Raw genomic sequence first — 26,349 nt, 5'->3', positions numbered from 1 at the left:
GTTCTTACCAGTGTAGGAAACTGCACAGCTTGATACTTCAACCTTCTCATTTTCAATAACTAACCACCTTCTCTCACAAAAATAGAGAGGGAATCATGCAGAGGGTTCATGAAAAAGTAGATATATTGGGGGAAGAATTCATGTAGGCAGGGGTATACACTTTCAGGCTCCATATCCTAATATATTAAGTTTACATGCCTATTTCTATGAAGATATTGCAAAACTTAGAATTTCAAGGAGAAATGTCAACAATTTAAAATAACTATGAATACAGTTTTACAAGCAGCTTGTAAAAGATGGTTTTAAATAATGCAGCAAACTATACCCTTAAAAATCTTTATAAGAAAAGCATGCTCATATTGTCACACATTCACTTTCTTCAGACTAAGGAGCTGAAATACCAATATTAAAATGCATTAAAAACACTTGTAACCTGGAAATTTAAAATCCACATCCTTCACAAAACCAAGGGAGGAATTCCATTGTGAAGGATGTCTGATGGTGACCTGACAGTTGTTTATGCGTGATTCTTCTTTCAGGAAGGAGAAATATAACATTTAGCTGCATTTGGCTGTGTCCCACCCATGATACCGGGGGATGACAACCTCCTTTGTGTGAGGATTATTTTGCATGCCTGTGCCTTCTGAGCATACAGAGCCAGGGGAATTGCATGCCACTGTCTGCTTGCACCAAAGGTGTTTCTAGGTGTTTCAGTGAAAAGACTTGTGTAGATGAGCTAAGTAGAGTTGCCCAGCAGTAGAAGGCTCAGCAGTTATGCTGGAAGAATATTTGATATTTTGCCCTCACTTATTTTTGCAAAACCCTCTAGGAATAGAAGTGGAGTAGATCCTACAAGTACTTTGACCACAATCTCTATAATGTAATTGATGATTTCCAGTAAGTATACATTTTGTTCTCCAAGGAAACAGATGTTGCTGAAGTATTTATTATATGGGCTCCAAGAACTGCCAAGGTAAGCAGCTCTGGTGTCAGCATGGTTGGCAGTGGAGCACTGTAGCGTAGTGCTCAGGTGGGTTTCCTGAACCGGGAGAACCTCAGGGGGAGCCAAGAGAGCTACCAGGAGCCCTCAGCTCACTCAGCAGTGGTTGACAGGGACCTGATGGGGCCAGGACCAACAGCAGCCAAGGCCCCACATGTATAACAGAAGCCCTTATGGAGCACTCACATGGAAGGGCATGCAGGAAGGGCACTGAAGGTCTTCCAGCTTGACCAGGGAGCAATGGCATCCACCCAGCAGAAAGCCGTGACCTCTCCAAGCTCTGCACCTACCAGTGATGCAGCACACAGGTCTACGGGGCTGGATGGTATCCAGCCAAGGGTACTGAGGGAGCTGGCAGAAGTGCTCACCAAGCCACTTTCCATCATTTATCAACAGTCCTGGCTAACTAGGAAGGTCCCAGAAGCCTGGAGGTTAGCAAATGTGACATCCATATACAAGAAGGTCTGGAAAGGAGGATCCAGGGAACTACAGGTCGGTCAGCTTGACTTTGGTGCCAGGGAAGGTTATGGAGCAGATCATCCCGAGTGCCATCATGCAGCATGTACAAGACAGTCAGTCAGCATGGGTTTGGGGAAGAAGGCAGGTCCTGCTGACTAACCTGATCTCCTTCTGTGACAAGGTGAACCACTTAGTGGATGAAGGAAAGTCTGTGGATGTCATCTACCTAGACTTTAGTAGGGCATTTGATACCCACAGCATTATCCTGGAGAAACTGGCTGCTCATGGTTTGGATGGGTGTACCCTTTGCTGGGTAAAAAACGGCTGGATGGCTGAGCCCAAAGAGTGGTGGTGAATGAAGTTAAATCCAGTTAGTGGCTGGTCACAAGTGGTGTTCCCCAGGGCTCAGTATTGGGGACAGTCCTGTTTAATAACTTGATTGATGACCTGGACGAGGGGATCAAGTGCACCCTCAGTCAGTTTGCAGATGACACCAAGCTGGGGGGGAGTGTTGATCTGCCTGAGGGCAGGAGGCTCTGCAGAGGGCTCTGGGCAGGCTGGACTCATGGGCCCAGGCCAGTTGTATGAGGTTCAACAAGGCTCAGTGCCGGGTCCTGCACCTGGGTCACACCAGCCCCAGGCAGCGCTACAGGCTGGGGCAGAGCGGCTGGGAAGTGCCTGGTGGGAGAGGACCTGGGGGGGCTGGTCGGCAGCTGGCTGGGCATGAGCCAGCACTGTGCCCAGGTGGCCAAGGAGGCCAACAGCAACCTGGCTTGTGTCAGAAACAGCATGGCCAGCAGGGCCAGGGCAGTGATTGTCCCCCTGTGCTCAGCACTGGTGAGGCTGCACCTTAAATCCTGTGTTCAATGTCAGGCCCCTCACTGCAAGAAAGCCCTGGTGCTGGAGCGTGTCCAGAGACGGGCAACGGAGCTGGTGAAGGGCCTGGAGCACAAGGCTTACGAGCAGCTGAGGGGACTGGGGCTGTTTAGCCTGGAGGAAAGGAGGCTCAGGGGGATCTTATGGTTCTCTACAGTGTGGAAGGAGGCTGTAAGAAGGTGAGTGTCAGTCTTTTCTCCCAAGTAACAAGCAATAGAACAAGAGGAAATGGTCTCAAGTTGTGTCAGGGGAGGTTTAGGTTGGATATTAGGAAAAATAATTCATTGAAAGGTTGGTCAAGCATTGGAACAGGCTGCCCAGGAAAGTGGTTGAGTCACCATCCCTGGATATATTTAAAAGACATGTAGACATGGTGCTTAGGAACATGGATTAGTGGTGGACTTAGCAGTGCTCGGTTAATGGTTGGACTTGAGGATCTTACAGGTCTTTTCCACCCTAAACGATTCTATAATTCTTTGATTCTGTAATTGAACTATTCTGTTTATTTCCATTCTCATCATTCCATATCTTCTGTTTCACTTTTTGTATATACAGAATGACTTTTTATTTCTCCTGGTCAATGAAACTGTTTTACCAGTAGCTGGTTAGTAGATGATAGGTTAATGTTATAGCTAAAGACTTCAAGACTTGGTCCCTAAAATTTGGCACCCAAGTGCCTTTGAGGATCTTGATTGTGTACACAAATTATTTGTCCTAGTGTTTATTTCTAAGCAATCTCTGAAAACAGCTGGTTATCTACTCCACAGAGACACCATTAGGGAATTCAGAGAATTAGTATTTGCTCAGAGGATGGAAAAGAAAGGAATAGAACAAGAACTCAGTTCCTTCCCGCTCTCAGTTTCACCAGATATGTTTTTCCTGGTGTAGTCCAGTTGATTTTAATGCCACAGTAATTAAATTACTTTTCTACTCATGTCACAGAGCTCAGAGTCCTGCCCTACTGTGTGAAACCCATGTAACCTATGAGGCTGTGTTGTTGAAAGCTCAGGTATTTGTATTTCTTCTGTTCCTGGCTTTAGCTGTTCTGACCAACTGTCAGGAAAGTGAAGGTGTGTATTAGCTGTTACTTTGTTTTTTTAAAAGAAAGAAATTCTCTATGCTTAAAAAGGTTAGTATCTAAGTGGTACAAATTACAAGCCTTGCCATTCACACCTTACTGAGGTAATGAAGTGGAACAGCGCTAAGTTGCCATCTGCTGATGTTTGGCTGTAGACAGTTTTCTGCAAGACTAAGTTAACTGGTCAGCAGCACATCTGTTTTTCCTGTGATCTGTGATGCCTGTAATTGCCCGCTGCAAAAATATAAAAGCATTATTTTAAGATGAAAATTGAGAATTTGCAGCAGATTGTTGGAGGCAGCAAAAGCCAGCAGGGCGTCTCTGAGATGGCAATTTCCAGAGCTTTCTTACATTCCATCTCTGGCTGGTATCTTGAAGGAGCAGAGTGTCTGTGTTTCAATAACACGTTGTGGTCTCTGCCTTGCAGGCTGGAGAAAGAAAATCTGTAGTGATTCTGCAGTTTCACAGGGATAGGATAGAGTCAATATTTCCTATGTTTGTGTTTTTCAAATAAGCTAATTTAAGTGATTTGTCACAGCAGAGTTCAGCTTTAGTAGATCACTGTTAGCAACTCATTATCATAAAACACTTTCAGAAATTAGACTGAAGTATTACTAAGATTTGGAAATTTAAGCAGAGCCAGAATTAATTTTTCATCTGCTTTTAATGCTTTTGTTAAGAAAAGGCTCTACCTTATTAGTAAGGCATGTTTTCATGTAATGGTTCAAAAGCCATCCTTGCTGTGTTTCTGTAAAAAATCCTGTTGTTATAATAGGGAACCCAATTTGATTTGGGATTGGGTTTGAGGGAAGTGTTCACTTTTCTTGCCAATATGGGTCCTAGGGAAAAGAAAGATATAGAAATGAGAGTTTTTAAGTAGTGAATTTGGAAGGGTTTATGAGATCTTCTGGTAGGGGAGGTATTACCATTCACACTTATGGAGCTTTTGTTCCAAAGGTAAGAAATGAGTTTTCTCTTTAAAGACAAAACATATATTTCCAAGTCTCCCAGGCAATGGCCTAATTTGAGCAGCTAAAGTTGAATCCAAGAGAAAATTCATCCATGTTAACAACACAACTTGGCCCTTGTCATCTGCATGTGTTATGCATCCACCTTTACCAACAAAAAAAGCTGGACAAAAGCTGAGAATTAGGGATTCCAGTATGACTGTGTTAGTAAAGAAAACATTGTACAATAAATAAAATACTTGGTCTTAGTCACTGCAAAAAGTATCTGCTGTGTTATACAGCTGTCTGTGACTAACTTACCTCTCTCAGACAAAGATATAGGCAATATTTGTGTTATTCACTATAACAACTGAGAACCAAGTAAGTTTAAAAGCAGAAATAACTATAACCGTTCCCTTAGATGTGTTTCTTGCAGGAAAGAAACATGGGTAGCATATAGATTTGACTTTTATGTGTATGCATGAAAATTGCTAAGGGAAGGTAAACTGAAGACATTAAACTATAGTCATTTTTATGTCTGCTTTAGAGCAGTTTTCACAGGATAGGTCCAACTAAGGTCTAAATTTCATCTTTCATACTTCTAACTGGCGGAAATCACAAGTGACAGATCACTGTCTGTCTGGGAAGCAGTGGATCTGCGAGGAGGTGTTGCTCGGGACCCTGGGTTGAATATGGAGGTAAAGCATGTGCTAAATAACAGTTGTCTCAGTCAAATCATTTAAGAAGCTAGTAAAACCCTTTAAAAGGTTTTAAATGAAAATGCTGGTGAAAAGGCAATTTTTTAAAAATAGGTTTCTTTTGGCTTTTTAGAACAATAGCATAACTTTGGAAGAAGGTCGTCTGGTTCAGCCACCCTTACACCCTCAAAGCAGGGACAGCTTCAAACTTTAAGAAGCAAAGTATACAGCTAGGTGGTGAAATTTTTAAAGGCGCATACATTTGGGGGAATAATTTTTGTCTGTAATTTATTATTACACTGTCTTATACTTTTTTTGTCTCCATCCTCCTGATTTGAGTAGTAAAAAAAACGAATTGGAAAATGAAAATCTAAGGCTGTTCTCATTGTGGTAATTGGAATTACAATTTTGTGATTCTAGCACATGTTTTTGATATAACCACATCTAGTTTTGTATAGTTTTCTTTGATTTTCTCTGTCCTAAGGCCAGAAAGAAAACCAATGAGAGGGGAGAGACCAGTAGTGCCAAAAGCAGCCAGAAGATTAAAGGGGAAAAAATAGATAAGAAGTTCTAGGATTTGCCCAGGAGGAAGACTTGGGTGACCTTTAGCAAGAGCAAACTCCTATCGAGTGCTGGGTTCCCAGTTAAAAAGTAACAGATAAGATGGAAAGCAGGAAAACTATCAAGAACTTAAGTGACTGGCTAAACCAGAAAGGTGGTCTGGACAAGGCTTGCAAAAGCACTGTATATACTTAGGAAGGTAAAACCATGCATTTGTGAGACAGTTAGTACCCCAGAGTTTCTCACTGTCTTATTTTCAAGCTCTAGTTTCCATGGCTCAGTGAAAGTATAGCTAGCAGGACAGGAATTTAATAGGAGCCACTAGTTAAGGCAGATGCTAAGTGACAAGGGAACAAAAAACTTCTGAGGATCATTTTAAACATGTATGTAGAACATACACTGTATCATATATTTTGCAGATGAGCTTGCAGGAATACCACAGCTGAATTTGTGTTTGGCCATGACAAGTAGAAGTAGCACACCTAATTTCTGAGCAGACACTGGTAGTGTTAGAAGCCATACAGAGTACATCATCTCATTACAATATAAATCTTTGCCCCCCACCCACCGATGCTCCTTGTTCCTGTAATCATTTGTAGTGAAATTCCAAGGAGAACAACTAATAGAGTCACAGCAGTACACCTGCATTATAACAGGAGGGGACTGTGATTACCAGAGGAGAATTTAAGCAACTCAGGATTAACTGATGCCCTAGCTGTTCTTGTCCACACAAAGCCGTCAATGGACTTAAACAATTCTGGTTTCAAAATCACCCACCACCCATGGAATTTTTTTGCAGTTCTCTGTGTAGAATAATGTGCTACTGACTCATTAAAAAAAAAAAAAAAAAAAAGGAAAAGTACTGGTACTGTCCCAATTAGAGGGTCTCACTGTCAGTTTTGCCATCCACTGATATCCAGTATGACAAGAATATCAACATGACTTCAACTGAACTATCATACTGTGTATCTGGGCAGATTAAGCAGTAATAAGCAACACACTGGACAGCATCAGGTAGGGTCTGTTCTGCCTATGTTTTGGAGTATTGGAAGGTGGCACCTGTTCAATTAATACTTGTTCTTTGCAGAATTCATTGATGGGTCATTTTCATAGGTGTAATAAATGTATAGATGTAATACATAGGGGTGGTAGAGTCTGCTTGCTACTCTCAATGCCCTGTTATCTATAGTTAAAGTTGGACTACTATCACTGCATGTAAATGGAAGTTTTCACCTCTTCTCATGAATGTAAACATAGGCTTAGTAGACTACAACTAAAAACTCCTCTTTTCACCTCTTGCAAAAAAAGACCTCATTGCAATAGAAGATGAGTAGACTGATACACCTGACATGAACCCGGATATTAACAAGGAAAATTCTTAGTACCCTTCCCACAAGATGTGGTGAAGTTTTGTGAAAAAGAGAAAAATAAAACTACGTTGCAGATATCTTTTTGAACTAAAACACTATCACTGCTAAGGTGGGGTAAAATCATCTTATTTATACTCTTGGCTGATTCTGTACTGCAATTTTATCCTTGAGTCTTTGAGTGTATTTTCATGGGAAGATCATGACCTAATGCTGATCAATATCTGTAAGAATTGATTCATGTCTAATTGTAACTCCAGTGCAGTTGATGGGCTACGTCCATTTGTGGTGTAACTACAATGACATCAGTACATACATTTCCAGGGTAAGGCTTGTTTCAGCACAAAGCCTGGGAAAATGTAGAAAGAGTGTTATTAGAAGAATTTGTTGCTTGTGGATGTTTTCCAGCCACATCACAGAAACTGGCACTTTCACTTTTTTATTTCTTTAGACAATCAGCAAGTTCAGCTACCATGTAAATGTCCTAAAACTCAAAGTTGGAGGGCAAAGAGGTTTGTTTAGGGCCATCATGCAGAAGTTTAAATTTGTCATAAATAAAGCAGGATTGTTTGAAAATGGCAGAACAATGGCAATCAGGGGTAGAATTCAGAATAGTAAGACAATACAAGCATACCTTTGTTTTCCTTTTAAATTTGATATTGAAATTAATGTCCAGCACAATATGTAAATTCTCATCATATCTAACAAGACATACAGCTGTCATGCAAATTTTCCTACCAAGTTCTTATAATGAGTAAGGCAGAGCTGAATTCTGATTGCTCTCTGGTAGCCATGAAAGGCCTTGACAGATTTCAGTTCCTTCCAATGGAATTTTCTGTCAGTATGAAGAAAACCGACAAAGAAAACAAAAGCCAACTAATCCTTGGCCATGCCTGATAATTTCACCATACATGTAAGGCTTTCCAACTCAACGGCTTTTGCAGTTTCTACCGTGTCAAGAGAAAAGACATATCAGAACACTGCCTATATCCTGGCAATTTCTCCCTCCCCAACAGCCTATCAAGAGCTACTGAAAGATCGTGAAGCTTTTCTGTATTGAGCTAAGAATGAAACACGTATATAGAGGTGCCATGGCTTTGCAACTTCCCCGATCTTTCTGTCAAGCTGTCGGGTGAAAGGGGATTTGAAAGCATGCCCATTTAAACCCTTCGCAAAAAAATATTTACTATTATTACTGAACTCTTCAAGATTTCCTGCCATTCCCACAGCTGAACACTGTGGTTCCTCAAGAAATACTGACTGCCTTCAGCAGAGATTTGGACCTAAAGACAATCAGAAATAATAAAATAATACCAATGTTTTTTCCAGGTCAGTCTCCTCCTGGCTGGTCAAAGGAAATCATTATGTGGTAAACCTAGCAGGCAAGTTACCATGCAAGCAGAGACTATTTGGCAGCTCAGGAGTGAACTGCATGTTTATGGTTTAAAATGGAGGTTGACAAAAATCTTCCTGGAACTGGTCCCTAGCCGTTTTTCAACCCTTTCACCTCTACTGTTTCTATTGATAAAGTTACATGATAGCAATACACATCCTAAATGTGCTTTAGTTTGCCTCCAACATGATGACATGCCAGAGCTCTTCTCTGATTAGCAAGGTGGGTTGGGTGGCTGCTCCATGCTGAAAGTCATAATCTCATCTTGCAGGATCTATTTCTGAGCTGCTGCTGGCTTCATTTTTCTAACCCCTTATTAGGGCTCTATGTGCATCTTGCAGATCAGAGACAGTTCTCCCTCTATAATTCAGCATTTCAAGGAATCTTTGTACCTCCTTATTTATCTATCAGAGCTACATTAGTGACACTTCCAGCTTTATTGTGATCTACATGTATCTCTCATCTAGGTACGTTACTTCCATCGTACAGGATTTACGTTTTCTTTAGTTTAGTTCTGGTTCTCTCCATAGTTGCTCTGTGCCTCCAGCCATGCTCAGCTAGTTTTTTTTCCCACATCAAAACGTCATTCTATCAAACCTTCATGCCTTCCACCCCATCAAAATATTGATGAATTTCCCCGGAAAACACCCTGGGAGTGGAATACATGCCAGTTCCACTTGCTGTTCTTGCCGGACTGAAACTTTGAGCTCTGCATGACTTTCTGCCTCAGGTGGCTCATAGTGCTTTGGATTTTCTTACGTCTTCAAGTTCAGAGCACTGACCATCCTCCATAGTATTACTACAGACTGGTTGATTTTCTTTACCTGGTGAACTCAAAATGTTTCAGGAGGGTTTAATTCTTATTTTTTCTGTAGTAGCCCCCAGAATTTTTTGATTCTGCTCACAGACTCATCTCCTGCTGGGAACATATCTAGCCCTTAAAAACTCCTCTTCAGCCTCATTTCTGTCACAGACTGTTCTCTGGTTTCATCCTTAGTTTTATTTTTCACTGTTTGCAGTTGTATGGTACCATACTCCTCACATTTCCTTAGAACAGTCATAGCATTACTTTCCTTTTGTCTCAGTTACAGGGAAATTATTAGGCACAAAAAGCACTTTAAAGACAGCTATTTTAGCAATAGGGCAACCTTCTAACTCATTTCCTTTGTTGCTGGCATCCTAATACAGATGCTCGCAAGCACAGTGTGACATGCTATTTAAAACTTCCTGTGAGTTTTCCAAATCTTGAGAGAGTTTTGGTTCCAATGGAGCTTTTAGTTGCTCCATTCTTTCACTCCAGCTCTTTTCTTGTTCCATTTTACGAAGACCAGGAGGTGATCAGCTATCATTCAGAGCTTACCATTCCCACTGGAGTTTTGCTTTGTTTGGTTGGTTTTGCCAGCTGCTTTGTGCACAGTCAGGGGAAGCAAAGCAGCAAGGACCCTTGCCATATGCTGGGAAGGAACATGCAACTGCTGGCATGAAGGAAGCTGACAAAAGTCACTGGCAGCTCTGAAAGGAAGCCAGTAGGAAATGGCAGCTCCTGGTGGGTGATGGAGAGTGTGGGTGATCAGCCCCTGGCTCTGACACATGCCCTCAAATCAGTAAAGCACGCAGCCCGTGGTGCCTGTTGTTTCATGTACATCAGCTCATTTCTTAACTGAAGAGCACATGCCTTACAGCTCATATGCTTGCAAATTGCAAAAAAGCCAAGCATTCAACTACTACCATCAGGGCCCCGTGGGCTCTAATAACTCTCACCAGCTTCACCTGGAGTCTTCCCACTCCCACTGCCCCATCGGTCCAGGAATCCTATTTCAGCTCAGCCCAGCACACTTACTTCTCACTAAGGCTGAGTCACAGGAATGTCTGTCTCCACTTTTGAGTCTGACCTTGTTTCCTGGATGGAGCTGGGGTGTGTATTGTAGGTAGCTGGTCTCTAGCCCTGTCTTCTGGATGGAGCTGGGACCCATAGTGCAGCCTTATTTCTAGCCCTGTCTCCAGCCAGACCCTGGGCATGGCTTGTTTCCTTACTGTGTCAGAGGCCGTTGATGGACCCTGGTTCAAACCTCCAGCTCTGCTCGTCCTGCTTGTGCCCAGTGGGATGGTGCCCTGTCAATAAGGGGCTGGTCTTCTCTGGGGTCACCTGTGGCTCCTTGCTTGGCCCCTGTCACAGTGTAGCCCTGCTCAAGCTGCTCCCTGACAGCCGCAACTTTTCTCCCAAGGACAACCTTGTGCCATGGCAACTCCTGATGAGTCTGGTGTAAGCTGTACAGGTAAGTCGACGCAAGGAATTTGACCTCCTCTTATATGACCTTTACTTACCCTGGGTCTATGCAGGGTAATACCTGCATACCGTAAAATACAAGTTTTCATCTGTGCTTTTTCAGTGAAAAGATTTATGCTTCCCACATTGGGTGACACAGGGTCAGATTGGCTTTCCCACCCTCCTATCAGAGGGGAATATGGCCTAAATATGTTCAGCTCAAGCCCTTCCCAACTGACATGTGTTGAGCTGAGATATAACAAGATGAAAACTAGCAAAGGGTATAGCCAAGGGAATTGGGAAGGCAGAAGTTCTGTGACAACTTTCTCAAATGCAAAACTTTAGTCTGAAGTCCCTAGGGAAGACTGTCAAATCTCGCTCCACAAGCACAGAAAGGAAGGGAAGAAAGCAAGCTGCTGTCCTTAATGTAACAGCATCTGGGGAAGCTGTGCTAACAACTGAGAATAGCTGAGAGGAAAGGCACGTAATATGCAACAGGTTTTTCTAAATGGAGTTGGGAATGATTTTGCAGAATACGGACTTCACATATAATAGAGTCTTAAATGAGGCTCCTGCTGGGATGGGTGTTTGCCCAGCAGGGAGAAGTCACAAGCAGTTAAACAGCCATGCAAGAAAGAAAGAAAAATCATACTTCTCATTTCAAATATTACATCTGAACATTCAGTTACAGAGCCACCAGAAATACCAGCATGCATAGTAGCAGTGGAATCCTGCATTTAAACACCTAATTTTCTGCTAATAGGGGCCTGCAAGTAAGTTTCTTCTGACATGTAATTAAAGGCAGTCAGCCAGATAGGCTGCTATTCCAGTTAAGAAATTTTACATGGGATTTGCTCCAAAGCCATTGAAACACTAGTGAATGCCAAAGGAATTCATAAAGATTTTCCAGCTTGTTTCTAACATAGGAATGTATTTGACTGGTTTACCTATAATATTGTTGCATCAAAATAGGACACAGACATTTCCATCTGACGATAAAACCTGTTAATACTTCTTTAAAGCATTTGTTGATTCTGCCTTTCATCATAAGCTACAAAAGTTGTGAGAAAAGAGTGATATCAGTCGTTTTTGTTTGTGAGATTTCCCTTTGTGTTTGTTCTCAAATTGAAAAGTGTGTGAAATTCAAACTGATCTGTTTCCTCTCTGAAGTAATTTTCATGTGGAAGAAATTTTTAATTCTGAGTTTCTGAAATAGACATGTAGATTTCTGTGAGTGATTTTAAGAACAGAATTATAAACAATTCTGTCCTTGAGCAAGAGCAGATACAATGTTCTATCTGTGTTGAAAAATAACAAACAACAAAAAAGCCACTAAACTCCCCTGTGAATTACTTTTCCTGAAGTATACAGATATTCAAATAATTGTCATCTATTAACACTGGGTCTGTGTTTTATAGTTCTGCGCCTATAGGGAGATAAATGGAACGTAAAGCAGTGTAACAGTTCTACTAACTGAATGTGTGACTATTTCTGAGTTATTAAACTTAAACTCGAGTTTTCATGGCTCTCCTTGCCACTTCCTTTGTCAAGGTTGCTATAGGACCTATTGGTACTAATAATAAAACATTAAAACTAAACTGGCTTTTATTTAAATAAATTACTATGAAATGGCATTAGCAGATTAGGTAGTTTCTCCCCCCTCCCCTCCTTCTTCTCTTTGTAAAGATTTTCATCCTAATGTTTTGGATGTAGATACAACATTTTTGGAATATAAGGCTATTTTTATGCACGTCTGCATGGCGTTAGATCGTTGCTAACAATTAATGAAATCTGCATTTCTTCTTACTGAGGTTTTTCCACACTGCAGTGCACAGAAACAATCTGTGCAGAAGGCACAAGCCTTTTAAAATGTAACTTATTATTCCACCCCGTGTAAAGGCTGAGGGCTAGCTTCAATCCATGGGAACCTGGTGAGGAGCCTGACATAGGCTCCTCTGAGGAGCTAGTTAAAACCTGATTTTTAATGTGGTGGCATGCATTAGAAACCAAAACTTCTCATTGTTTTGTGAAACTGAGTGAAGCGTGAAAGTACATTTCGTGTTACACTGGGGATCAGATGCCTGAAGAGACAGCAAAAAAAGCACTGTGCTAATAGTGGTGAAACTGAAACATTTTTGATAAGGGATTTGTTACTTTCCTATCTACCACGGATATAAACAGAAGAGTTAGGGCAGGGGATGTGGAAATCAAAATTCCCACATTTTCCACTGTAGTTCAAGGCAAGAATCTTCTACATGTCCTCTTCCTTAACTTTCCATTTCCTAAATAGAGTTCGGTGACTTTTTTTTCTGGCTTTTTTCAGGCAAAAATTCACCTTGAGGCTGAGGTTCCTACCAGCCCTAGAATATCTCCCAGATGAAGTTTTAACAGAAGCCCAAAAGCAGGGAACAAAGGGGCCTTCTTTAAGCTGGGCTGACCCTGTTACCATGCTGTTCCCGGGTATTAAGTAGCCACACAAATTACTGGTATAAAACAGCTTAATATTTCTTTTTGCTTCTGAGTGCAACTGTCTTAGTCATGCTATCTGCATAACCTCCAATTATAGACCTCTCTTACACAGGTAGGAGGCAGAGCTCAGCATGGTTTCCTTGCTCTTCAGTGTCAACTGCAGAGAGCAGGAGCCAGAGGAGTGCTTGATCCCAAGTCCTAGAGCGCCACCTGCCGTTCGCCGCTGCGGTTTGCCTCCATTTGTAAATAGATCTGTACAGGAACTAGTTAAAAATATGTAAATCAAATAAATTCTGTTTAGGTAGGGGAGGAAAATATCCATACCCATGATCAGTATGAACAGGAGCCTGCATTATATTGAGAGGCTGCAGTGCAGAAATAAACTTGTGATAACCCAGAGTTTTGTTCCCTTGGCCAGCCTTCCAGCCATGGCTTTGAGAAGGATAAAGCACTGATGAACAGAAATTCTTCTCCCTCAAGCTGAGCCAGTGCTACAGTTCCTTCATCTCTCTGCTCACTCCATTGTGCTATTGCATGGTAAGTTTGGACTGGGATGCTTCTGAAGTATTCAGTGTGACAAGTGCTAGCCTAAGTAAAGGTCTTGAGGTGGGTTCTACTTGCTCTTGCTGACTGTCCTCACAAGCTAGACAAAAATCTGAAACTCCCTCCTCTGTAAAACGTAAACTAGGCAGTGCCCAATGGATGCCATGCTGGGCTAGGACTCACAAGAGCTGCAGTCCCTAGCTCCGCCATTCACCAGCTAGTTAATTCTGGGGACTCTGGTTCCTACGTTTCCCTACCTGTAAGGCACGCCAACAGTTCCTAGTTTGCTAAGCATAATACAGCTATGTAGTGGTCCTTTACTAACTCTTTGGAAGACGTAAGAATATTTGTCAGAAAGAAAGAGATGCTCAGGTAGCCAGGTTCTGGTGAAATCTACCTGCATTTGCCAGAAGAATCTACACAGCTGGACACATTTCAGCTTTGATGCTGCAGAGAGCCCTCCCCATACCTGGGATACATGAAAGGCCTCAGACCTTATTATGTTCAGTGGCAGTCAAGGACAATAAACCCACAAGAATGGTGACAAAGATCTGACCTAACGAACACAGTTGTGTGTCACTACAGAGATTCTGTGAAAGCTGTTAAATCCAATGGTTCTTATGCTGTAATGAATTCATGTATGTACTTCAGTGAATTTTCCGTTTTTAAGAGAAATGCAGGAACAATTTAGACAAGTAAGAAATGTTATTTTTCTGCTTACAAATGCTTTCTTCGCACCTTGTTACACGAGTAGTTCTATTTCACTAGCTTCCATTTTTTCTTAGCATATTGTCAATGAAATCTTCCCATTAGTATCCCCTGCTAAGTGCTTTATAGAAAGAAAGTAAGAGTCTTTGCATATTCTGCTGCTGTTATGCCACTCATGGTTAAACTACAAAATTAACTATTTTTACTGGATCTGGCAAGTTAGTATCAAAAAAACCTTAATGTTTTCAGTTTGTAGGTGCTGCTTGGTGTCAGTACTCTATAGTCAATGCCCTTGAACACTAAATATCTTATACAGAATCAAAGCGATGTCATCCATTTCCTTATGATGTCAGCTGTCTCACTATTAACTGGAGTAAAAGCTGCCAGAAGGATCTTTAACAATGAAACTGTGAGGTCATCATCAATATACTGTATGCTTTCATGCTATGACCATGACGAAGGTCAGGTGAATGGTGGCAGAGCAATATGCTGTGTTGCAGATTCGAGAAGGTGGGACTGAGACACAGCTGACCTAAGCAACCAAACGTCCGGCCTCTGTGGCGTTAGTGGAAAGAAGAGGAAGCACAGATGGAATCAAGCACCTTGGTTATCTTGGCAGTCATCTGTTATTTCTGAAGGAGTGTCCTGCTTCCCTAAAAACTGAAGGAATCAAACAAGACTATCTCTTTAGCCAAAGAGGATTCACCTGAAAGGCTGCCTCATATTGCTTTTTCTTAGGGCCAGCTTACCAGATCCTATTGCTGGTTGTTTGGGGTTTTTTGCTTACCCCTTAAATTCTCACCTTAATACTGCAGTTGCAATCACCCAAATACAGTTATGCAAATATTTTCTTGGGTCTCTAAGTCTTGTACAGTACCCTTGCATTGTCAAATAGCTTAGTGGTCTGTCATTGTCCCGAGTCCTTCTTTCTCGATTATCCTTCATGTACTTGCATTATGGTGTTACAACACAGAGCTGTCATTACTTCGGGTGTTTTGAAGGGGTGGGGGAAAAAGAAAAACTGTTTTTTAAGTATCTTATTGCCAATATACTGCAGCTCAGGTCAAACACTATGTATTGTGGCTGTTCTGCTGAAAAAAGAGACTAGCCCCTTGGGCAATGTGGATTCAGGCCACTCTCCTCTGCAGGGCTGATGGTTCAGGGATAGCCCCCTGAAGTTAGTGCCCTGGGGCAATGTAAAGCTTTAGAGACGGAGGTCCCTCTAGGCTACACAGATGAGCCCCTTCTAGACCCGGTGGGGTGGCAGAACTCCTGCCATCCTGGTGACCTGCAGCCAGAGGGCAGCCATTGCCGCTACTAATCCCAGCCCGCTTCAGCAAGACTTAACCTGAACCATAAAAGCACACTTCATTTCTTGCAGCTTCACAGGCTCCTCGGCGTGTGTCCATGTGCCTATTACCATTTTGCAAGTCATTAAGATGATCTATGTTAGGTAAATGACAGCAGAAGACTTTTGATCCTCTCCTTCCATCCGTGCACGTAAGAGGACACAAAAGAGGCATGATTCTCCTCCACAGAAAATCATTATCCACGAAGAATCTCTCTTCAGTCACTTCTCCACTCTCATACAGCACTTGTCTTTATACAACTCGGCACCTGATCCCCAGCAGTACAGGATGCAATTTAACATTCCACACAGCTCTCTTACACTCTGCAAGTACCTATGCAGCGCACACACGTGGCTCGCTGGTGTTTTCACATTGGGAATCTTTCCTCCTTTCAGCAGTGATGGGTCCGACCAAATTCCCAGACCCAAATAACACAAGGTACTCCTTTTCTCTTCTTGAGTTTCACCTAGTACATTGTTGCTTTGAACTTGAATAAACCAGTAGGGAAAAACAGAGCTCTATACCACCATGCTTAAAACAGGTGTGTCCTTTTGCACCTGAAGCAACAGAATGTTATTAGGAATCTGTCAGACAGATTCAGGAGAGTACAGCTGTGTAAGTCAGCAGGAGCAAGCAGCGGTAATAAAGACAGATGATCTGTGGTACTCCTGATTGTTGCTGCTACACCAACAGAGATGCAAGTGCTTCTACCACATCTGGAGGCTAATACTCTTGTCTTGGAGATAGTGCCTGAATGTGGAGTTACCCTGCCCCAGACAATGTACTGTGGGGGGCAGGTGGGGACAAGTATGCCCCCTAAAGTCTCTCTAACACACAGTGCTTCCTCGTCCTTTGTGGTGCACCAGGGACCCTTTTGCTGCTATAACCCTACATGTAAAAGAAGTGTTATAGCAAACATTATGCAGTCACTGCTAAGTCAGATGTCTTTCATGCTCAGTTACAACATTTTTGCTATCCCAAGAGTTCTGAGACACACACTGTAATCAAAGCCTATTGCAGGAAATTTCTCCTTTAATAATAATCTTCCTTTCTTTTTTCTGCTCTCCTAACATGAGAGAAGTGACTTTTTTCCCTTAATAAAAAGAATTGGAAGGGCTGAACCAAACCAGTCCCCAGTACCATAGCATGCTGCTGCAGCTGTTTCAGTAGAAGCTTTGTCTCATTGGCAGTTGCTGTCACTGGTATCAATAATTTAAAGCCACGCTATGAAGTTGTAAATAATTTAAAAAATATAATTCATGTCCTTCCTTATTGCTGCAGCTCAGTCAGGATCCAAACTTTTTTATACCTGTATTTATACTATGGAGCATACACAATAGCCAGCCTGCAGCAGTTCCTTCAAAACAGCTCTTCTTTATTTTATTTAGTTAACATTTCAACGTTATGTTTTTGAGAGCAGAGGCTGTGGCATACTGTAGCACATTGGAACAGCAGGTTCTGAAATTCTTTCTGTTAAAAGATTCCCTAGAAGAATGGGAGTATCGTTAACTCATAGAAAACTCTTAAATAAATAATAATTTGACAAAAAAACAGCAGAGTTCTCACTGCTTGCCAGGATGTTATACAAAAATATATTGAGTCAAAGTATGATTGAGATGTGCTGCACCTAACAATTCTTCCTCCAAGAAACATTAAAACAAAAACTAGCAAAAAACCCCACCAAACCCCAAACCACATCATTCTAAAGTTACCTAGGACTTTAAAAGAGCTCTACAGGATTATATTCCCCAACCCTCCCTCCGCCCCCGCATAGAATAAGAAATAATGCTGGTTGCAAAGAAGCCTTGTAAAGTTTTCCTTAAGGACAACTTTCTGACAAGGACCCGTTCCAATAACTTCAGGTTTCTTTCCTGGTATGAAGCATTCGTAAATCAGATGCTTATTACTTATCTGAGTTTAAAAGCTATGGGGCTAGGTAAGTCTCCCAAGTGACAGCTGCCTTTGAACCACAGACATTCTAGTATTATTGAGATATATTGAGAGATTACTTCTTGCTTTGTGAAAGGAAATATCAAAAATCAGTGCGGTTGTTGCTCATGAGAATATTCCTGTCAGTAATGTAATATACATGCATTGATATCTTTTGCTTATATGGGTAAGGCTGTTGAACTTGGTTACCAATAATCTGTGACGAAGGTTATGAAAGTCTTCTGATATGGGCCTCGTACAGGGTTTGGGAAAGTTTTTTCTTGTTTACTTTTATTGTTTTCCTTTTCTTTATAAAAGGAAGAAAAAGATGTGAATTTTTCTAAACTTTGATGCTATTGCTTTAATAGGCTAGCCATTGGGGATGGAAAAAAAAGCCCTGTCTCTGGCAGGAAGTCTTTGTTGCATCTCTTTTCAGTTGCAGCAGTAAGTTTCAGAGCGTGCAAAAGAAAAAGTGGCTTGTGTGCTGACTAGCTATAAAAAAGGTAAACTAAAATAGTTGCAAGGGCACAAGAAATCCCTAGATACAGAAAGGAAGAAAAACAATAAAATTCAAGGTTTCTAAAGAAGATTCAGTCTTTATTTTCTATAAACTTTTTCCAAACTTTCTTCATTCAACTTACTCTCCCAGCAGCCTAGAAAGCTTTCCCTTCTCGCCAGTAACATCGCAGTCCTAAGGAAGACTTGCTCCAGACCCTGCCTAGTGGGATCAGGTTAGATGATGGGGAATGTTTTTATTCATGTTGATATTGGTTTTGTTGTTTTTTTTAAACAATCTATGCTCTTGGTTGCTCTTGCAATTTAATCTATTCTCTGGCCTACTCTAACTAGTCTGTAACTCATGCAGATTCAGCTATACTTTTAGGCACAGAAATATCTAATAAGTCACACCATCCAACCTCCCAGCTTACTTTTTTTATGCATTCAGACTTCTTTGAAATAACTGGAAATCTTCCTAGTTATTTCATTGTATTGGATCAGGGGTTTTATTTGATTTATGGGAGCAAATGCAGGTTTACTGCTGAGCTAATAGTCTTGAGCAGCTTTAGAGTCAATGGAGAAAAAATGAACACTTCTGGGCAACAATTAGCAGTGTCAAAAATCAGACCTTAAAATTGTCTATTTCTACACACTACCTATAAGTGAGCCAAGGATTACTTCTTCAGATGTGTAAATATACAGAAGAAACAAAATTGTGTGAAGTGAGTCATATCATGTCTCTGTCATTCTGAAAGACATGGAGATCTTCCAAGGGACAGACCAAAACACATGCTTTAGACACAGCCTTCAAACACAGGCAGAGCACAGTATGATTCCTAGTGTCACTCAGACAGTTTAGCCGAAGTGAAACTTTGCATAGCAAAGTCAAACATGCTTCTACAGCTGATGGACAGGCAAGAATTCTTCCTTCAGCCAGCACTAGTCTGAGCAGTACAAAAAACAAAACTACAAATCTCAGACTTTGGTGTATCAGAATGATTAGCCAACTTTGTGGGTACATCCAGAACTGACCCCAGACTTTCAAATGCATTCTATTGGAAACAGCAGGCAGTGTCCTCATGTCTCACCCTTTGAGAATTAAAGAGCTCATTCTTTGCATCTTTGTCTTCAACAGCAATTCAAGCATGGTGCTGGCTGCAAGACACACAGTAAGTTTCAGCACCACTTTCTTACCAGACTACCGACCAACAGATGGAAACACAAAACTACAGGGCAACCCCCCTCCAAGTTTCTTCCAACAGCATATAGTGTCTGGCAGACACATGCTCGTATCTGAGAGGCAGCATCTTAGAAAATGGAAAAAACTATCATCACCTCCTAGCATATGATGGTCTGTGTGTCACGGCTGTCTAAGGGTTAACAGCCTAAAGTGAACGTGTGGTGAAGTGTTTCACTGTGTAATGCAATCAGCAATAAGATTGTTACAGAGCATGATCTTCAAAGCTTCATTTAGACTACTTTAAGAAGATTTTTAAATATTTGAATCGGAACAGTAATATCCAGGTATTGAAACTGGATTTGAAAATCTATTGTAAACATCCATTAGTGCTTCCAAATGCAGCCTTTAGCTCCTTATAGCTACAGAAATGCGAAATCCTTTATTCCAGGTAGTTGGGGTAAAAATAATAATGTTGAGCTAAAGAAGCCAAGAACAGCTCCAAGAACAACAGAGTATGATCTTCAGTTGCATCTTAAAATTCTCACACAAAATGGTATCATTATCTGGAAATGCATGAGTAAATTAATATAGAGATCCACATGTCACAGAAATGACAAGGTCTAGGGTCCTCAATATATATTTGCTGGGCCTTTCTTATTCAGAATTACTAATGCCTGTTTTTATTCTGCAATAATTAGTTAGATCTTTCTATAAATTAATGCCTACAGCAAAAAACATGGAAATCTTTTACTTGATTATCTAGTAAACCAGAAGAGTGGTTCATGGTTCTAACCAAGGATCCTATTTTTACCACCTTGAGTCCTGCATCGTAAGTCAGATATTTTTCAAATGACATCAAAGAATTGTTTACCGTTTCTCTATGCCTTTGAGGAGAACAGAAGGCTCAAGACAGAAAGTTACCGGTTCTAGTTAATTGTACGGCTAAAACTTCTTTAAATTATAATCCTTCTTGCACTGCACGTTTACATGTAGGATATAGAAATATATTTTTTCCTAGTCCCATTTTTCAGGTAGCTATTAATGGGAAAGCTTTAAACTGACATTCCCCAAACTTTCCTAAGTGTTCACTCTTTTACATGTTTTACAAATGTCCAAGGTTCCAACACCTCTGTCCTTGATCACCTAGAAACCCCACTGAAACTTCCAGTGGAGGAAATTATGCTCTTTCTACAAATAGTGTTAGCTGAGTGCTGGCCAAGCAGAATAGCTGTTGTTCTCTGTTTCCAAAGTTGTGTGCATAGCAATGGTAGATTGAATAACATCTATGTAAGCAGCCTATTAATGTGTTATCAGATGCTACTATATCTTACCATTAATGTGAAACTGGCCTAGCTGTGGCCCCTGTGACTTTTTATATTTACCTTGGATGTCACGTTAGGAGTTCATTGTTAGCTTCCACTGCACCTGGAGCAAACTTGAGCTTTTGGGTAGGACAGTGTTCTCCTGGCAATGCTTGAACAGTGCATTGATTATACAGTGTGACTATATATTTAGTTCAGGATTTTAATTTAGGTGTTCAGGAAATTGCTTGAAGTTAGCCTGGGTAAATCTAAGCTTTGGAGTCCTTAATTGCTTAGTGTAGACAATAGAGTGTAAGAATTGCTATTTGAGACTATTACACTCCTTAGATGTTTCCCTAGTATTCACTGCAGCTTCATCCTGTGCTCTTATTACACCAACAGCCCACCACCAGGCTCCCTCAAGGGGCAGAGGAACATGTTGGTCTTTTAGTCTTTTCAGTCACTCTTATCTGAGTTAAAGAGATACTAACAAGCAGAAAGCAGGAGAGGGAGAATGGATGAAGAATGGGATCAAGACAGGCAAGTTCAGATTTGGAGGCTTCAGGATAAGACTTTTAAGAAAAATGGGTTTTAGCTGAGAAATGAGAAACTTCACCTTTGGACGTAGAGAACATGTAATGCAATCCTTTATACTGTATGCTTGTCTATACACTACAGTAGTTTCTCCGCTTCCAAAGCTTCAATAAATAACAGTACTTAACAAGAGCATTACTTTTCAGGAAGTTATTTCATGTAAGTGGACTAGTATTTATCTATTTCATTCATATTCAGACTATGACACCTACAGGCCAGAGGACAGCTGTGCAAAAGAATGAAGATTATTTGGCCAGGGGGGGAGAAGAAAATTCTTGCCCACTGCACTGCAAAAAAAATATTTATGAAGAGGCATATACCACTCATGTCACTGAGCTAGTAACAGTAGGGAATTAATATGCTTTTCTTTTTTTCTTTTAATTTAAAGCGGAGCAAACAACTGCTTTCCTAAATCTTTCCAAGTATATCTTTACCGGCATAGCTGTATATTAGTGAGAAAGAACTTTACAAAAGGGTTGTGTAATTCCTGAAAAGTCTATTCATTCTGAATAGCTACATTGTTCGATATAAGACTGAACAGATACTAAAATAAAGTGCTTTTCACCAATGGCTATTGAAAAATTTCTGCCCAAAAAGAATTGTGACAGTTTTTATCTTCCTCAGATGAGAAGAGGTCAGGAAAAAAGGAGTGTTTGCAACAGGGCAAGGGATGCCGTAATTTCTGTTTGCCGCTGGGTTGCTCAGGAACAATGAATTTCAGGTGCCTTGGGCTGGTGAGACATGGTGCCCAACCCAGCTGTGATTACAGCTTCAGTAGTGACTCAACGAAATAAAAACTTGTTTAGGAGAACTTGAGCACATGGGGAGGGAGGGAAGGTGTCAATACAGAATCAAGAAACAGAAAAGGCATGCTAAATTTTTTATCTGCTGAAGGCCAGATATATCTTTTCAGAAATGTCACCAGTCTTTTTTTTCCTGTGAGCTCCTTAAACATGTGTCCTATTGCTGGGGAAACTACTTGGACAATACAGTACATGTGAAAGCTAGAATAGAAAAGATCAACTTGAATTAACACCAACCACAATCTACTTTTTGGCTCTTAATGTACAGTATAGACATGCCACAGTGCTGATCTGTCATCAGAGCTGCTGTCCATACTTTAGGTACATCAACACTTTTGCACTTTCTGTTGTGCACGGCAAAATGTCTGGTGTCTGTTTTCAGGGTTTCTGAATCTCCCAGTCTTTGCTTGTTTTGTCCCCCTTCTTCCACTCATAGAATGGTTTCTGATTCTTTCTAGGTACTCCTGAGTACTTCCCAATGGGAAGAACTATAACCTGGGTAAGAAAATAGGAAGTTTATTTTAAGCTACTCTGTGAATGAGTTGGAGACTCCAGCCAAAGCTCTATTTATATTAGTGAAAGACTTCTAACGATGATTGCCATTAATATTGCTATTACTTAGTAACTTAAGAAGACATTTATCTAAGGCTAGGGTTTATCTAAGGCTATTCTTTGATTTTTTTTCTCCCTAGATATATATTTATGGACCTGTATTAGTTACAACTTCATTTGACCTTGCATGAAGAGCATATCTGATTATTAGCTGAATTTTGCAAGTTTAACAGATCCAGGCATTTTTCATGCCAGTTTCTACATCTGTACATGGAAGCATTATCAGGGTGTCTTACAGCTTGATGTACTTTTGCTGGAAATTTGTCAGAAGCTTTTCTGGTACCTACTGTGGGAAAACTCTTCCTTGAGGATGTATGACCTAACTCCTGTTCATAAAGTTTCAGCCTTAAAGAGTGAAAAGACTATTCCATTATCTGAAACGATGAAAGATTTCTCATGAGTTCCTAAACCTTTGTGTGCCTTTCGATTCCAGGAAGGGATTGGGTGGGGGCCAAGATCAATATCACCCAAATAAACAATACCAAAGATGTCAGCAAGGTTTGTTTCTCATACGAGAAGCCAGCTTGCAACTGATCTATGCAACACTCAGCAGTGAGGACTGAACCTTGGCCCAGTGGATCTAACACGAATCAGTCTACTTTTCTTGAGGAGAGATTGAAAGGCTTAGGCAGATATTCCTTCTCTTACAGCTCCTGTATTATGCTTATAAAACAATGTTAGGCACTCTGGGTTTCTCTGCTTAAATATCTCAGACAATGAGATTTTAATTGCTTGTTTGGAAGAAAAGAAGTCTGGCTACTAAAAAAGTTTTCTGAAAGTGACCTATTTTAGCTTTTTCCTAAATTTAAATCCCCAAATTCAAGACTAGGGACACAGCAAGATATCCATTTTGGTTAAAGATCTTATCCCTAGAACCAAAGTTCAGATCGGTTCAGGCTTTTCTCTTAAGCTATTATTTGTAGTCATAATTTGCTTTCTTTATCCTTAGCAATCACTTGCGTTCTGTGATGTTTAATATTGCTCAATTTCTTCTTTTACTTACAGAGCATCTTCATCATGCAGATACTCATATCTGAGATTTAAAAAAAAAAACTAAAGAAATACTATGACAAATAAAGACCATATGGTAGACATAAACATAAATGAGATGCAAACCAAACACCTCAATAAACACCGAATCACCATCAATCTAGTATACATGCGAAGTCCCAAAACAACAGAATTACTTTGCAGTGAGTAATGTCTTGCCAGTGGGGTACTATATACAGTATGATTAATTTTCACAGTCTAATGAGTTCCTACCACCAAAAAAAGCCAGTTCACATTTATTTCACAGTATCAGTCTTAAATTTCATTCACTCATTTACTTTGAAGTACATTTGTTGTGATTCTTATCTATGGCACTGTACTAGGAAACGTTTCATTTGCATACGCAAATAGTCATTATTCTAGCTCAGAATCTGTAAAGTTCCTTGCTTTCCGTTACAGAGGGGGGAAATCTATACAGCAAGAAGACAGTGACATGGTTAAGGTCAGGCCACTACTTCTGATCCAGCAAAGAAGGAGAAACACATCAGTTACCCACAAAATTTGACTGAAAGTTCTTTTTGTTGCTGAACAACCAACACCTTATAACCAACACCTTATAATTAAACACTGAGGGTTAGCCTGTGCCCTGCACTTGGCTGAGGCACATGGGTTGAAATCCTGCCCACTGAATCAACGCAGAATACACATCCCCAGCCCTTGCTGTCACAACCTGCTGCCCAAAAACAGGGCATGACAGCTACTGAAGGGATGACCTGGGCTTGCAAATCAGCTAACAGCTAGCTGCAGCGAACGACACAGTAGCCTGTTACCTCCTGGGTACTTTTCTCTCAGGAGGAAGGTTTAGAAACCAGCAGCTAATCTGCCAAAGAAAGGCTTTATTCTCACTTCAAGCAATCTTTATTTCTTCCATTCCTGATAGTCATCTCAAATAATGATTTATCCACTGTTCTTCCATTTTATCTTAATGCTAATGACTGCAAAGAAGAACTGCAAAATCAAGAGTTTAAACGGAAGAAAGCCCATGAAAGTCCCCTCACAAGTGTATATAGAACAAACAGGGGAATGGATATAATTTCAGGAGCATTTCAAATTGCAGATAATTTAAAATTATTTATTGATATTTTATGAACGAGTGATACACAGTTACATTATTTAGTAGCAGAGTGCTCTTTTGAAGGGCTTTAGATTCTATAGATTTTTTTTACCCAGCACCTCTACTTTTTTTTTTTCTTTTTTTTTCTTAGGATTAAATACTTAGGAAATGTCCACTGAATGGAGTAGAAACAGAGCATCTATCATGTACCTCACTTTTTTGGTTAGGTTCAGCTACTCTGAATCTACTCCTAAACAGGTACCAACATAGAATCTAAGCCCACAGTAGAAGTTGAGATTGTCCTTCAACTTAGCCAGACGTGAAGCATCAGGACCTTTTCTGAGCTCTCAGCTACAGAAGCGACAATAAACTTGCTCCATCTGACAAATGGTTCTGCTTTCACCAGAAGTCCCCACACTGGTATGCTGCATAGCATTGATGTGGCATCTGCCATGAAATCCCACTGCCAGATGCCCCTAACTTTTACCATGTTTTTGACATGTTTTAGGAACGTGGTAAGCTGTAAGTGCAGAATAAATGAATACTTTCTTAGTGGTTATCCTAGAGTTCATAATCATCTTATTCTATAAAACCATCCCTATCACAGCTGAGCTCTAAGGATACGTGGTCCCACAGGTAACAACTACTGTCAGTCAAATGTCAGAGAAAGCTCTAGAAAGTTATTTGTCCCATGAGCAGGTGAGAGCTACTGGAAACCCAGGTTTGGGGTTGTTTTTTCCCCACAGTCTGCACTATGCTAGAGAGAGCATTAGGATTTTTGCATGTTTGGTATTAAGAAGTATTTTCTGTAGCACAGTATTCCATAATATGTTACTACATCCTTCCCCCAATACTTCTTTTTTGCATGTTTGGTATTAAGAAATATTTTCTGTAGCACAGTATTCCATAATATGTTACTACATCCTTCCCCCAATACTTCTCCCTATCAAATTGCATTAACGTGTGGCTACAACCCATGTACTATGTGCCCCCTCCCCTGTCATTCTTCCTGTTCTTTACTGGCAATATTTGTTTTTATTTTCCCAAAGTGAGGCAAGATTTTACCAAATCTGCCTCCTTGCTCTCTTTTATTTTACACCACACCAGTTGTTCTACCTTAATTTCAAACACTTTTTGGGCCCCATTCTTGTGGAAGGACTGGTGGGTACTAGTGTAGCTTCACCATTCTGGCCAGCTTATTTTTCTTTTCATCGTTGCCTACATATTTGCACACTGCATGCTATTCATGCATATGCTGCTCAGTCTCTTATTAGAGCTGGCTGGGTCATTCTTACAAATCATGCATTACAGGAATTCTTGTCCATTAGTATTAAAATAAATTATTCATGTTCTTTACAAAATGAGCAGGTTTATTGCTGCTTATTAAATAATATCCCTAAAATACATTGTTTGCAATATTTTTTGCCCATCAATCATTCCATGAATTATTCAGAAATATTTGTATTATGCTGTCTCTGCCAGTGGTTATTTGGAGTCAGAGAGATAGATAAATATCCTTCTAACATATTCTTCCTCAACAGATTGGACTGGGAGATGGGGAGGTGTTGTGGGTAGTTTTCTGTGGGTATTATGTGAAATACCTGAAAGTTTGTT

The 26,349-nt window shown here is 40.6% G+C and overlaps 1 long non-coding RNA gene across 1 annotated transcript in view; it reads left to right on the top strand.

The window, feature by feature from the left end:
* The window catches only part of LOC308061754, a 44,350-nt gene extending 18,001 nt beyond the window's left edge, over window positions 1-26,349 (top strand). Inside the window, exon 2 of the long non-coding RNA XR_013927345.1 lies at window positions 1-26,349. This exon is cut by the window's left edge and continues 2,997 nt beyond it. This is a non-coding gene — a long non-coding RNA (uncharacterized lncRNA).

Source organism: Falco punctatus, assembly GCF_963210335.1.
Source record: "Falco punctatus genome assembly, chromosome: 4".
NCBI lineage: Eukaryota > Metazoa > Chordata > Aves > Falconiformes > Falconidae > Falco > Falco punctatus.
Note: the sequence above shows the minus strand (reverse complement) of the source record. Positions and strands in the feature narration are given on the sequence as shown.